A 15,651-nucleotide genomic window follows, 5' to 3' on the forward strand; every position below is an offset into this window, starting at 1 on the left:
AAAGAAAGAAAGAAAGAAAGAAAGAAAGAAAGAAAGAAAGAAAGAAAAGAAAAGAAAAGAAAAGAAAAGAAAAGAGAAAGGGAGGCTGTAATTAATTAGCCAGATTATCTTCTTAATTTCATCAACTATTTTGTTGACTGGTTCCATGCGAAAGACTCAGAAGTGGATATTTGTGGAACAAGGTAATTGCTACTTCCTCCCTGACCTTGTTTTAGTAATCTAGAAAATATCATGAAACCACAAAGCTCATGTACCATCACGATTTACAAATTATCCACACACAAAAATGGCAGTTTCTGCCCCAAATTTCTATCACCTACAGAACCTGCCTCATCACTACAAAGATAACTATACATGATGGTGTGTGGATGGGAGGGCTTGTAACTATTTGGGAATCTTTAGGTTCATAAGGAAGAGGGGAACTTTTCTCAAAAGAAACATCAAATTTTCTTTTCCCACAAGAAAATAAGATCTTTGAAGATTTTACTTGAGTGGAGAATCTCAGTTATAAAAATCCTGTCCATGTGGGGGTGCCTGGGTGGCTCAGTCAGTTAAGCCCCCCAACTTGAGCTCAGGTCATGATCTCAGGGTTTGTGGGTTTGAGCCCAGCATCGGGATCTGTACTGACAGCTCAGAGCCTGCAGCCTGCTTCATATACTGTGTCTCCCTCTCTCTCTACCCCTCTCCTGCTCACTCTTGTCTCCCAACAATGAATACACGTTAAAAAAATTTTTTTTTTAAATCCTGTCCATGTGGTTGTACCTATGCCCAACATATCTCTTTCCTTCCTAACTATACTTATCTTAGAAACCCTTTCTCTCTCTCATAATGGCTAAAATTCTGCCAATAGAGTTTTATTTCAGTTAATAATGTTCTTTTAAAATCCCAATTTTTGGAGAATATTATACATCTATCTCTTTACCAGTACCAAGCTATGTTAGAGAAATTCGACGTTAAATTTGTGGGGCAGCAAAATAACAATTATGTGCAATACAGCAGACATATATGACATGGCAAATGTAGGCTGGTGGTCTTCAGACTATACCATATGTAATATCACATTCTAGAATTTGAGAGAAATGCACAGTGTGGGGCCCCACCCCAGAGACCCTAAATCAGCAGGTTTGAAATAGGCATAGGAATTTGCCTTCAGGCAAGTTTCTTAAGGTGATTCCATGCCTCATGCTCAATTCCAGGAAATGTTGTCCTCTGAAGGTGTGCACAGCACAATCCATGCACTCTACATGGGGCCCTGGGCATCACTCATTCTGATAAGGGCTTAGGTAATTTGAATTAATGGAACATGGGGTATCATAAGGAAAGGGCTAAAATGGAAAGACAGCTGAATATTTGACAATGGCCCAGTGTCAAAGGTGTACTTTGCCATTTAAAAATTTCATCGAAGTATGGCTTTGTACCCAGGAGAGTAGCAACCTTTTGTTTTCTTCCTCTTCTTCATCCTCCTGCTCCTCTTCTACAAAACTCCCTATTCTCCCAGCCTGGAACCTGCTTTATATAGTTCAATATCACCTAGACAAAATAATTTTTCTATGTTGCCTTGGGAGTCCATCTATCATCTTTAACATTACTTCAATAAGAAAGCTTATAAAGTACAAAGAATCCAACACACATTTCCCTAAGACAGAAATTTAAATGTATACTAAAAAGCAACCAGACAGATAAGACTCCTAGAGAAAAATAAAGCAACTCTACATTATCAAGAAGCAGCATGTAAACTGATTAACTTTTCTCTCAAAAAGAAAAAAAATCAGGAGGAACATATTAGGGAGTCATTGCCACATTCTAGGGTTTCCCAAATCTTTGTAATTGTTCCTTAGAAAGTTTCAATTAAAGTGTTCTAAATTTTTAAAATGCAATATAAACTCATTACCAGATAAGCACAAAGGAATATTCTAAAGTCACTTATGAATGGATTTTGGATTATTCATCTGCTTCTTTCCATTAGGACAGCCAAACTGTAATTAATGCCTTTATTCCCGTGTTACATAAAGCGTGGAAGTCAGACGTGCAGCATCCGCATCCCCACCACACACCAGCTGAATCCAAATCTACATTTCAACAAGTTTTCTGGTGATTCAGATGTACATCAATACTTGAAAAGCACCATTCTGTCACATCAGGACTTAACCTCTGAGGGACCTCAGAGACTGTATGCTATGGGTACTCTCCGATGTTGGTGATATTAAGTATCCATGGGGGGGGGTCTGAATATTTATAGAGATTGTGACTTTAGAATTCATTTTCAGAAATAAATCCATTTTTATGAATGCTAGTTTATACAAGAAAGATGTTCTTGGGGCTCCTAGGTTGCTCAGTTGGTTAAGTGGCCTACTTCGGCTCAGGTCACAATCTCACAATTCGTGAATTCAAGCCCAATGGGGCTCTGTGCTGACAGCTTGGAGCCTGGAGCGTGCTTCAGATTCTGTCTCCCTCTCTCTCTCTGTCCCTCTCTCCCACCTCTAACTCTCTCTCAAAATAAATTAAAAAAAAACATTTTAAAAAAGATTTTCTTATTTACATTTTAATTCCTACTAACGATTCCTACTAAAGTCCTCAACTTGGTGGTTGACCCATGGGTAGTTAATGGCAGAGTCTCTTTTAAAAGACAGTAGGACCGGGGCGCCTGGGTGGCGCAGTTGGTTAAGCGTCCGACTTCAGCCAGGTCACCATCTCGCGGTCCGTGAGTTCGAGCCCCGTGTCAGGCTCTGGGCTGATGGCTCAGAGCCTGGAGCCTGTTTCTGATTCTGTGTCTCCCTCTCTCTCTGCCCCTCCCCCGTTCGTGCTCTGTCTCTCTCTGTCCCAAAAAAATAAATAAACGTTTAAAAAAAAAATAAAAAAAAAAAAATAAAAGACAGTAGGACCAAATATCATACTAGCTAAGGGGTTTTAATACATGTTCAAAAGCACATTTTACTGCAAAATAAATGCTTGTTCCACCCCTGTGCAGTAGTAAACTTAATAATTAGAGTGCCTGATGATTGGCCACTTTGTATGAAAATACAGAAGAGAAAACTGTTACATTGAGCATCCATAAATGTTTTTGGTTGTGAAATCCAGAAAGAAATTTTAATTGTTGGCTTCACAATTCCCCATCCCAAACATCCTAAACCATCAATAAAAAAACATCAACAAAACTGTGAAAATACATACAATAAAGTAGGTGGGGGAGATGAAACAAAGGATAAGAGGGTTCATCCATAACTGATAATTTTTAAATTTCTCTTTTTAATTTAAACCATTTATTTTGCTTGGTCACTGGCTTCCTAGAAGGTAGGCTCCAGATCCTCAAAACTGGGATTTGATTTCTGATAGCTTAATCCTGACATCAGCTATGGGTTTATCATGGGTCAAGGACAGAGTTTCTGTTCTTTGGGAAATATTTCCTTCACTTTATCCCTTAACTATAACTGTAGCCCATACCGAGCCAATCAACATTAAAATATTCAGAGTTTTTAAAAGCAACGTGCAAAAAAGTTTAAGTAGATGAACACAAAGCCATCAGCATAAACAATTTAAAACACTTTCCTTTAATGAATTCATTATGTATGTGATGAAAAAGCTTATTTTTATTCACCATAACGAAACACCAAAAAGACAATTTTGATGACCCAATTTTTGCTCATTTAAATTATTTTATCTTTAATTTATTTTGATTTACTGATTTCTTATTGGTAACTTTACATTATTCCGATTTATGACAATCTGATTTCTTCTCACATCATTCTTACATTGATAATTCCAATCATTTTAACAGTCTCTTTTCTAACATTTTGATATTTTCTAATCAACTACAGTATTGTAAGTAACCAACTTTTCACAGACAGGATTTGGACCTACCATTAGTATGGAAATGTCATACATTCAGCAGAAAAAGTTCACTGCTAGTATTATTTTTTGAAAAATACATACCGTTACTTATATGAATAGAGCAAAGGAAGATAGATATTTGTGATTTGGCTCTTATAACTCAAAATCTTCATTTATGGTTTATAATTGCATATATTTAGTTTGGCTAATGTATGGAGGATAAATATAGCTAGATATAACTTTTGAGCAGAAATAAATATAGCTTGATTTATAGGACAATGCTTTTATTAGGAGTTAAAAGCTTAGCTATCTCTGTAAATATACAAACAGATATATGCAACCATGTGCAGTGGGTGTAGAGTCTATCAAGTAGCTTAACGTTATCAAAATACTCCAGTGATAATGAAACTCAAGCCTCAGAGGACAGTAAGAATATTATTCCATATAATGTATTATGCATCAATAGTTTCAGGCGGGCAAATCCTACCAGCCACTCAGACCACCACAACAGTTAGTGAAAAGAATATTAACTGATTCATGAAATGGAAAAATAGAAGAAAGGGAAACCAAAGAGAAATCCCTACATTGCTCCTTTTTTTTTCTTTTTTTTTTCTTTTTTTTCTTTTTTTTCCCCTTCTGGCCATTGTTTTCAGTCCACCCGGAGTCCCATGGTTCTACTCTATAGACTCTATGCTCCCACCCTCCACTCTCCAAATCTGCATCTGACCCTCCCTCTGCCTCCACTTCTCTTCTTTCATCCCTTGTTTTTAATTTGCCATCAACGCTCAAAGCCAAGTATGTATTTGTTGTCATTCAGTCCCAGATATTGACTTGTTAAAGCCTCTAATTCAAATCAATCCACTATTATGACCATACTCTAATTCCATTAGATTAATGATTAATATGTATCCCACAGCCTATGACATTAATTCCACTTGAGCAATATTCTTTTCTTTTTTCCTGCATAGAAAAAGTACTTTGTCACAAGCAACAAATTTTAAAGAAGATTTGCTGAAGTCCCTTTGCCCTGTAATAGTATCTAGTTGTCATTTCAGGAAAGATAAATTGGGTCCATTATCAGGAAATAGTGGCTATTGCCAATTTTTAACACCAAAACTACACCCTGATCTTCAAAATCCCTTTCTATTGATTTCTCTCATATCAGATTATGTTGCACAGACATATTTTAGACAATTTAAGATCATTTATCTTTGCTTCATAAGAAATTGAACAGTTTTTATTGATGTTTACTCGGGGGCATGTGCTTCATTTCTCGTGTAACGTACGAAAACCTAATGTACTCTTAATAGCAGACAGATTACACAAATTTGCATGAGTATTTTGAAAAGATAATACCAAATGGGTTGAAGTAGCACAGAGAGAAATTTTTTCAACTTCATTATTTTCCAAAGCAGCAAGATTACCAACCAGCTTTGCAAAACTTTCCCTGTTGAGCTTAAACATACTACATGCTCAAGTGTTTTAATTTGAATTTTTAAATATGGAGGAGGACTTGCTCCTGAGTATCAGGAATTTGTCAACTTAATTACACAATCCCAGTAGTTTTGTGACGACACATTAGTAATTTCCTCCTGGCTTTGCTAGCTCCTTGTTTCCCAGCCTTGTATTCTGAAGGTCTCTTGCTCTTTGCTTCTCGCCTCTTTGACTTACAGTCTCTGCTGGGAAGGAGTTTCCTTATCAGGCACACATCACAGAGATATGTTAATATGTCTGCTCACCTTTTTATTGTTGCTATTTACCTAAAGACAAGAATTCCATGTAATTTTAAAAAACTGATTGCAGGAATATCTGTCAAAAAGTAAATGTTCAATAGGAATGCTGTAGAAATTTTGTGAAATAAATTTGGTGGGTGCAATGGGGCTTTCTGTTCATTTGTAGTTCATTTTTTTAAAAAGCCTTAACATTTTAGGCACAGTGACCCAATGAAACTATATCACATGATATATGTCCATATACGTGTGTGTATGTGCATATGCATGTATGTATAAAAACATTCGACATGTATACGTTTTTTTAAACGTGAAGAGAAAGAATTGAGAAGTAAGTCTTCTTACTCCTTCAGCTTTCCAGTTAGGACCTATCTGAGCTTGTCTTCCCTTTGTCTCCTGATAGCTGCTCCCATCCACTCCCCATGACCCTTGGTGTGATCCAAGAAACAAAATGTTGCAATCCAATACTATGCCTCAAACAGTCCCCATCACACAGTAATGTCACAAGGATTATGAGAAAAAGTCATCCAAAATATAATTAATTAGCCCCCTTTTGTCATTGCCATACAATGACATTTACAGTAGTCTTTTTATGATAAATAAAAGCATTCAACCCATACCTATTTTTTTAAAGCAAGAGTACAATTCAATAGTCTATTGTTGAAACTTTAACTAGCTTTTGCAAGCTAGACTCGAAATTATACACTGAACCTAAATTATGTTTGAAATAGGTTCCTTTATATAGTTTAGAACAAATGATTTCCAGATGAGAGTCAAAACTCAAAAATAGAGCCTAGAATTCAGAACTGTTCTGTTGGATTATAGAATTTGTAGGCTAAGGCAAAATGAAGGCTCAAAATCTGCTGAAAGCATGTATTTTTGGTCTCTGCTCCTAGGAGAATGTTCATGATAGACGCTATGGAATTTCTGTCAATTCCTAAAATAACCAAATATTCTACTTTTGGAAACCTAAATAAATAAAAAGAAATGCAGCTTCTTTCACATAACAGCATAAAGTTAAAAATCAAAGTTTGGAGCTAAATCCATTAGCTGGAACAGTTCAGAGCAGATCGAGGCACATGGGCTGCATTGCCTCTATGCTCCCATTCCTTCCACGTTTTGGATTTTTTCTCCCTCTATTACCAGATGTATAGTCTCCTGCCTTGGGAAAGGGAAATATAAAAACAGTGCATGTGCTTCATGCTTTCACAGAATGTTTCTCTTTTCCCAGACCAAAAATGTTGCAGAATCATAAAATAATTTCAGATTCACATTTTTTGTGACATTATCTATCCCTATTTCAGCACAGAGAATGTATCCAGTAGCTTACTGATGTAGAGACAATGCAATACAGAAGAAAAAGGCCAGAATTTTGATTTGGGAGAACTGGAGTTGAATTCCAACTACATTGTCTACTAACAAGGAAAAATCTCTCTGAGCTTCAATTTTCTCTTCTGCAAAATGAGAATACTACCTCGTTTTCAAGAATGTTGAAAGGGTCAAAACTAATGTACATAAAGTCAATAACACAGTCGTTGACACATAATAGGTGGTCAACGTGAGACTTGTTATGTTACTGGTATAATAGGAACAAAGAGAATTCCCAGGCCTGAATTCTCATTTATTCTGCAATACCTCCCTGGATCTCTCTAGATCCAAGAGTCTCAAAGGTACCTATCATAATTGCTACTTATCTCTAATCTTCCTGTAAGAAGACGCCCTGTTTCACTACAGATTTAGGTCTGCACTGGAACTTGGTAGTCACAATGCTGGAACAAATGGAAAACTAACCACCCTCACATGGATCAGCTAAGCCACACATGACCTTTTCCACCTTTGCAGTGTTCCTTTTGACAAACCTTATCATAACCTACATTTTAAAAGTACCAATAGCTTTTCATGCCTCGGCTTCATTGCTGGTGCAGACCACAAGCTGTACTCACCTTGCGCCCCAACTCCCTACCCCCGACCTTAGCCAGGTCTTCTAGGCTCTGCGTGGTGGGCCTCAGGGTAGGGTGGCCAGCATGGACTCTGGAGGCTGGGGCTGCATCCCCTAGTTCGGATCTCTGAGACACTCGGGCCTGTGCGCTCAGAAGCCGCCTTGATGAGGCCCCATGGCCCCAGGCCAGTCTGTAACATCACCTCTTCTGAATGTGCCACAAAGCAGATCCTTGACTCCCCACCCAGGCCTCCAGACCTGGCACAGAGGGGCAAGTTCACCTCCTGCCTCACCTCCCTTTCGCCTTAATCACCAAGCACCTTTTCCCATACAGTTATCGACTGAGGAAGACTCGGAAACTGCCGGGCCACGCAAGCCAAGCCACGGCCGCATGGGCAATCACCAGAAGCAGCCAGGAGACCAGGGTAATGCGAGTGGCAGCCACCACCAAAGATTCAACTTCGACAAATATCACCTACATCACTTTGGAAAAGTTGGTAGGAGGCATTACCAGGTAAAGAGGAACCAGAGCTCTGCCCAACTGACAACCTTGATACAGCATGGACTTTAGTCGGTGAGCAGACACGGGTATGTGCTGTCAAAAACAAGACTGGAGCTGCTCCCATCACTGATGTGGTCTGATCGGGCTACTGCAAAGTTTTGGGGAAGGAAAAGCTCCCCAGACAGCCTGTCATCGTGAAGGCCAGATTCTTCCATAGAACAGAGGAGAAGATTAAGGGGCAGTGGGGGCCAGATGCATCCTGGTAGCTTGAAGCCTTGTGAAGGGAGGTTCATTAAATGCTAAGAGGTGCTTTTCAATCAATCAATCAAGTACCAATAAATTATAGATAAATATGTACCTGTGGTGCAAAGTCTGTTTGAATAAAAACTACACTAGACACACCAGGAAATAAATCTGACGAATCTGTCTCTCTTCCCCCACTATCTCTCTTGTCTTCTTCCTTGCCCCTTTCTCATCCATGGAAGGGCCAATTCTAACCTTACTCCACGTCCCACCTCAAAGGTCACCTCTTCCTTGAAGTCTCAAGGGGCAATTTCAGCCTCCTTTATCATATCACACTACAGGTACATATTTTTCATGGTACTTATTACTGGCAAACAAGTGCAAAGCTGTCACCCCTGCAATTACACGTGCCAGGAAGCTGGTGATGGCTTTCATCTTCTTCGTCTATAACAGGAAGTCATCTCAACAGTCACGTTGGCCGGCCACATACCTTCTGTTCCTTCTGTCATTCCCTTCATTCCTGACCTTTCGTGACCTGGCACCGCTCACCTGGCCCACTGCAAAGCCTGGAAATTGGTCTTCCTGCCTCCAGGTCTGCACCTCTGCTGTTTTTCTCCACACTATTAACAGAATGTTCTTTTTAAAGCACCAATCTCATCATAGCACCAACTCTGTAGGTCTTTTCCTTTGCATTATCTACTTCATAAAATCCCAAGGCTGGGGCATGGCTGCATGTTCTGTCCTGAAAGGGGAGGTTAGGGCAGGGGCTGAGAGCTTGAGGTTTAGAATTGTGCTCTCTGGAGCTTACAGCCTGGCTCTTCCACTGGCCAGCCACGGGACTTGGGCACTTAGCCATTGCTTTTAGCTTCAACTTCTCCCTATAAAATGAGGATCTGGGGGGAGCATTAAGTGCAATAATGAATCTATACTGATGAGCAGAGGATCTCCCCCATATCAGTCGCTTGGCAAACGGTCATCATTCATAAAGCAACCCTCTGCTTGCAGCTCTACCCGCATCTACTAAGCCCACATCCTACTCCACATGCTGGCAGTTCCCAGGTGGAGTTCGACTCTCTCAGGACTCCCCATCCCTGCTCACTTTATTAATAGGAGCAATAATAATATGTAGCAGGAGTGACTCTGTGCCCACAATCTTGGGCATGCAAGCAATAAGCCTTATTTTATTACAACCTAAGATAGCTTTTTATTTTGAGCTCCTTTCCTCTGGGGAGTGGAAACTTACTATCCATCAATTCACGAATCCACCTTCCTCTTACCATCTCCGGGGGGCCATGTCTAAGTTCCGAGACATTCGTCTAGCACAAGGGGATTCAGTGATGTTCATCAATCCAAGCTCGCATCCCTTCATCTAGCCTTTGGTCATTGGTAGGCACTTCTGGGAACCTTCCTTGTTATTTCTATGCCCTTCTTGGCCAGTCAAAACTTGTCTCACTCTATAACTCTGGAGACAGTCTCTGACATTTCCGCCTCGACCTCCCAGACAATGATTTCTTGTCTGGAGTCCTGCCATCTCCCTGAGTATAATCGTGTCTGCATGTGGAAACCCCAGGTCCTCTGCAGAGGCTTCGGCCTCCCTCTCCCACACCTCTTGGTGGTGGGAGTGGAGGAAAAGTACAAGGTCCCTTCTGAGGGATCCTCCAGCTGAGACTCCATGACTCCATCTAGTCTGACTTGGGGGAGTTTTTCCCAAATCTTAAGTCCTTTGGAGTCTATTCATTTTACACCCCACAGATTTTTTTCTGCTTATAGCTGTAACAAATTTTTCATAGAAACGGTGAAATCAACAACCTACCTGCTCCAGTTTGGAAAAGTAGAGTGATAATAGGCAATCTTGAAAGAAAAATGTTGCTTAAATTTCAAAATATTATCACAATGCAATATTAAAAATAGCTAACATTTATTGGGTGAGTTAGACAAATGCATCCTCATACAATTTACAGTCTGTATCAGTCAGGGTCCCAGCAGACAACAGATGGTGCACTCAAATTAAGATACTCTGAGTAGGGTTTAATAAAGGGACTATTTACAAACTTGTGGCAAGGGTGTAGATAAACCCAAAGATAATGCAGTTCCCTGGGGCTAAGGATGGTGTGGCTTAGGTTACTGTCCCTAGACCCAAAGAGACAAAACCAGGGAGCAGTAAATGGAAGACAGAATGAGAGAGTCCTGGAGAACGGCCACCTTGAAAGGAGCAGTGGCCTGTATTTAAGAGATAGGTGGCCAGAGGGAACCTTGCCAGGCAGAAGCCTATGGAATAAATACCACCACTGCACTCTCTGCCCTCCATCACATCTCCTTCCAGAGCTCACCAACAGGAAGTTAGGACACAAGGGAGACCTACAGATGGAGCCCATGCAGGTGGGTTTTGTGGAGCTAAGAGAAAGACAGAGAAGAATGGAAAGTGGTTCCAGAGGGTCAGATGGAAGATATCCAGCCCAGGGTCCATGAGAAAACTCCCATGTAGTTGTCAGCTTGGGCTGAGTCAGCTCTAGCTGCTCTGACAAAATGCTGTAGGCTGGACAACTTAAACAACAAGCATTTCTTTCTCACAGTTCTGGAGGCTGCAAGTATGAGATCAGGATGCCAGCCCAGTCAGGTTCTGGTGGGAGCTCTCTTCCTGACTTGTTGATGGTCCCCTCCTTGAGACCCATTCACATGGTCTTGCCTCTGTGCGTGCATGTGGAGAGAGAGAGAGAGACAGGCAGACAGACAGAGAGAGAGAGAGAGAGAGAGCCACCGAGAGAGAGGGGGAGGGAGAGAGAGACATCGGGGGGGAGGGGAGAGAGCCACCGAGAGAGAAAGAGAGGGAGAAAGAGATATCTAACTCCATCAGGAAGGCCCTACCTTCATGAGGTAATCTAACCTTAATTACCTCCAAAGACCGCATCTCCAAATACCATCATCTTGGGGGTCAGAGCTTCAATGTATGAATTTAGAGGGGACACAAACACTGAGTCCTTGGCAAACCCAGATAATGCTTTCTTAGTGATGCCTTCCTCACCTAGCAGAACTGACCATTCTTGCATTTACCCAATGTTGCAATATTTGGTGCATACAGTATGTCCTCTGTGAAGGACATATACAAACTGTATTGTATCTGTGTGCATCTGTTTTTCTCTTTCACCAGACCCAGTGCCTTGAGAGGGGAGAGAAGGTTTTGCTTGTGTGTGTGTGTGTGTGTGTGTGTGTGAGAGAGAGAGAGAGATAGAGAGAGACAGAGAGAGAGGCAGAGAGAGACAGAGATACCAATGACAGTGCCTAAAATATAGAATATAGTGTGCTGGCTGAATGAACAGATAAGTGAATAAATGCTTTTTCTCCATTGCTCAGGATCAAACTCCCTAAAGGACAATCCTTTCACAGATAAATAAACTAATTCATGGTATCTTCTCTCTTTTCCTGATAAAATATGTGGTGTTTAATCATGGCCTTCTGTAGGTAATACCCCGGCCTTTGTCAAATACAAACTGATTTGGTCTGATATTGTGAATTTTAGGCATAGCAAGAGAAAGGGGGAAGAGACGTTTGTGGCAGGGTGATAAAATATATACTATATCTATTTGGAAGCAGGCATGTCTATGAAGTCCCCTAACTTGTCAACTAGAGCTTACTGGAATTGAATGCAAAAGTTAACATGAATTCAGCAGGAAACCCTTATATATAATACTATCTAAAGTTATGGTACAACTTGATGTATTTTTTTGCCAGAATAAAGTTTTCTGGTTTTGAATAAAGTAAATATCTACCAATAAATTGGTGTTACCGATCAATGACCTAGTTCACGCAGAAGTGCAAACACAGCTGTGCAGTCAGTGCACTGCCCAAAGACCCTTGATCAAGAAGGGGAAGAAGATGACTCTTCTCACTAAATTTGGGCCTTGACATGGGCTGCATATACCTGAAGAAAGGGTGCTTTTTTCTTCACCTGAAGATGTAATTAATGGACCCCAACCTAGAGAAGGCACCTTTTTCAACTTGCTGAGAGCTCTCTATCTGCTGGCAGCAGTGCTGACCCCAAGCTCACTGTAAATTCAATATTCCCCAATAAGCTCTTCGGCCCATGCCTCTCTCTTTTCACAGCACGATCATTATCTTCAGTGTGCTTGTTCAAGATCAGGGTATTATTTTTGGACCCTATCATCTCCTTTAACCTCTCTATCAATTACCAATTTAAATTCTCTTAATGAAATGAGGAGAGATGTGAACAGAGGGTATGTTGTATACTATTGAGTGCCAGGGACTACAGTAGCTGTTTACGAAGAGTAAAAAAAGAATATAAGACAAAGACCCGGCTCTCAAAAATTGAGTCATTTCTTTTGGGAGATAAAAGATAAATCCATGGAATAACAAATAACTGGAAACAATGATAAGCACAGAAATAGTCACTACAGACCCCGTGTGCCCCTGGCTCAGGGCCTCTGTTTCCCTGTCATCCCCATGCCTCTGTTGATCTCTAAGAGGGGGGACTAAGGGGCATTTAGCGGGCTCTAGCTCCACCAGTCGTCTTCCTCTGTTCCCACCCAGCACAACTATTGATATTTTCTTAGTCTTCTGCAGGAAGTAAATATGGGTATTTTTACAAAATCGTATTATGTTTATAAAATATTAATTTATTTTGGAGAAAGCACAAGTAGAGGAGGGGCAGACAAAGGGGGACAGAGAATCTGGAGCGGGCTCTGTGCTGACAGGCTGACAGCAGCGAGCCCAACGTGGGGCTCGAACTCAGGAACTGCGAGATCATGACCTGAGCCGGAGTCGGACACTCAACCAACTGAGCCACCAGGCGACCCAGAAAATCTTCCTATTTTTAATAATGGAAAAGAAGCTAAGTAAAAACAAACAATGTGTGTGATATGCAAATGCATGTTTAGGACAAGCCTCTCCAAATATTTTACTCACGTTCTTCCAAAAATAATTTTTTAAAGATTTACAGCACTTCACATTTTTGACATCTAAAGTTTTTCAACAGATCTTTAGGTAGTTGCAAAGGATGTAATTTCTGGCATCTTGTAAATAAATATTGACTTGTTTCAGGAAAACTGTTACGGAGCGCATTTCAATATACCTAATGGAAAGTTACCAGAACAAGCTGATACCCTTCAACATCTGTTTTAAAAATACATAACCAGGGGCACCTGGGTGGCTCAGTCGGTTAAGCGTCCGACTTCGGCTCAGGTCATGATCTCGCAGTCCATGAGTTCGAGCCCCGCGTCGGGCTCTGTGCTGACAGCTCAGAGCCTGGAGCCTGTTTCAGATTCTGTGTCTCCCTCTCTCTCTGCCCCTCCTCCGTTCATACTCTGTCTCTCTCTATCTCAAAAATAAATAAACGTTAAAGAAAAAAAAAAAGAATTTCAAAAAAATAAATAAATAAATAAATAAAAATACATGACCAAACTTTTTTACATCATTCCTCTTCTCCTTGAATTCATATTCACATTCCATTTCACTGCAGAATTTTATCCTACAATATATTATAATGTATTTTTTTTTAATTTTTTTTTTCAACGTTTTTATTTATTTTTGGGACAGAGAGAGACAGAGCATGAACGGGGGAGGGGCAGAGAGAGAGGGAGACACAGAATCGGAAACAGGCTCCAGGCTCTGAGCCATCAGCCCAGAGCCCGACGCGGGGCTTGAACTCACAGACCGCGAGATCGTCACCTGGCTGAAGTCGGACGCTTAACCGACTGCGCCACCCAGGCGCCCCTATTATAATGTATTTTTATGCACAAAGATTTATACTTGATAACCCATCCATACATTTCTATTTTCCAGAATCATAAGATCCAAATATTTGAGTTAAATTAATATTTTTATAATTATTATATAATTAGTCAAACCAACATAAAAGCATCTGATATTTTGATAAGTGGTAAGTATGCGATGTTGAGTATTAACAGAAATATATAACTTAGTAAAAGAGACAAAACTTTTAAAAACATTAGTTCATGCATCATAATAATTATCGCTAGAATACGACGCAGTTCTGTAGCAACACTATTCATTTTACTTACATGTGGAAGTGAGTATTTGGCAGTCTTGTTCAAATAAATAAACAGTCGGGAATAAAAGTCTTTTTTTCCCCTGTAGTAGCATCACTCAATTATTTAAACTACCTCCAAGTTTTATGTAAAAAAAAATCACACCTTATCAAAATCAAAATTAATAATCAAGTGTCAGCCTGCTTGGGTTCTTCTTTACAGTTTGTTAAAAGAAATACATTGGCAACCACTTGTCTTGTAAAGGATTTATTACCAGCTTCTTCATTAGGGCTCTCTTTTTCTTACTATCCACAACAGTATTTAGGATTGCTTCCTTGTTTGACATGTAGGAGATTTACCCAGGCCAGAGCTGTACACTAGTGAGAGACTCTGGGCTGATGAGAAGAAATGTTCTTTTTGAAAGTGGGAAAGGGGTCATGGTTAAAGGAGAGATAAGATCTAAGAACCAACATGGCATCTCAACAACAGATCGGTTTTTGGAAAAAAGTAAAAATGAAAGTTGAGGGTTTAGAAATTCATTCCCTTAGCACTATGCCCTTGAAAAGCTTGTACAGAAACTCAAGGATACTCATTCTTCATTTTGAAGCCTACCGCCCCAAACTATACTTTTCCAATCATATTAGGTGGCCTAAGGCCTTCTCCTGAAACAGATTTCAGCAGGCCACACCCGTGCTCAGTAACTCTCAATGCCTCTTCAGTGTGTAAGATGTAAACACACGGACTCATGAATCCATCTAAATGTGACCATGGCCCCTCCTAATCTGTCCTCCCGCCTTGATCTCCTTCCTGGGAATCTAAAATAAGCAGTCTGCTTTAGTCACCTGGCTCTGCTCCCCATTTTATATACAGGTTTTGCTTACTTCTAGATCGTGCCTTTGCTCCTGTGGCTTCCTTAGCTTGGAATACCTCATCCTCTATCACCCTCCCCATCTAAGAGAGGTTATCTTCTTGATCCCTTCACCCAGACTTCCCCTGCCCACTGCAGACCCAACTGATCTCTGAATTCTGGTGAATTTATATACAAAACATAGTTATAAATATATAGACTACTTTTTTTCTGAGGAAAGTAAGATTAATCAAAATCAGTTGCATTGCCTAAACATATGATCTTTTATTACTTGTTACTCTTTGATATTCATTAATTTTGCATTTCCAATTAGGACGTGATTGGACAATGTTTCAGAACAGTGTTACGTTTCTATATCTCTCATACTAGATGCCCAAAAAGGAAGCATAAAAAGTTGTTTCATTTGACACAGACTCAACCATCAAACATAAAATAGCTTTTTATTCTCAATCATTTTGGGCCTTTCATGTATCTTTCCAAAAGTCCTCTGGACATCAAACAACCAATTAGATTTCCCAAAAGAACGGTAGCAAGTGAAG

The 15,651-nt window shown here is 40.2% G+C and overlaps 1 pseudogene; it reads left to right on the forward strand.

Annotated features, from left to right (window-relative positions):
- The window catches only part of LOC121032725 (60S ribosomal protein L27a-like), a 32,441-nt pseudogene extending 24,171 nt beyond the window's left edge, over window positions 1-8,270 (forward strand).
- Window positions 8,271-15,651: the final 7,381 nt, after the last annotated feature.

Source organism: Herpailurus yagouaroundi, unplaced genomic scaffold (assembly GCF_014898765.1).
Source record: "Herpailurus yagouaroundi ecotype Mexico unplaced genomic scaffold, PumYag 142, whole genome shotgun sequence".
Lineage (NCBI taxonomy): Eukaryota > Metazoa > Chordata > Mammalia > Carnivora > Felidae > Herpailurus > Herpailurus yagouaroundi.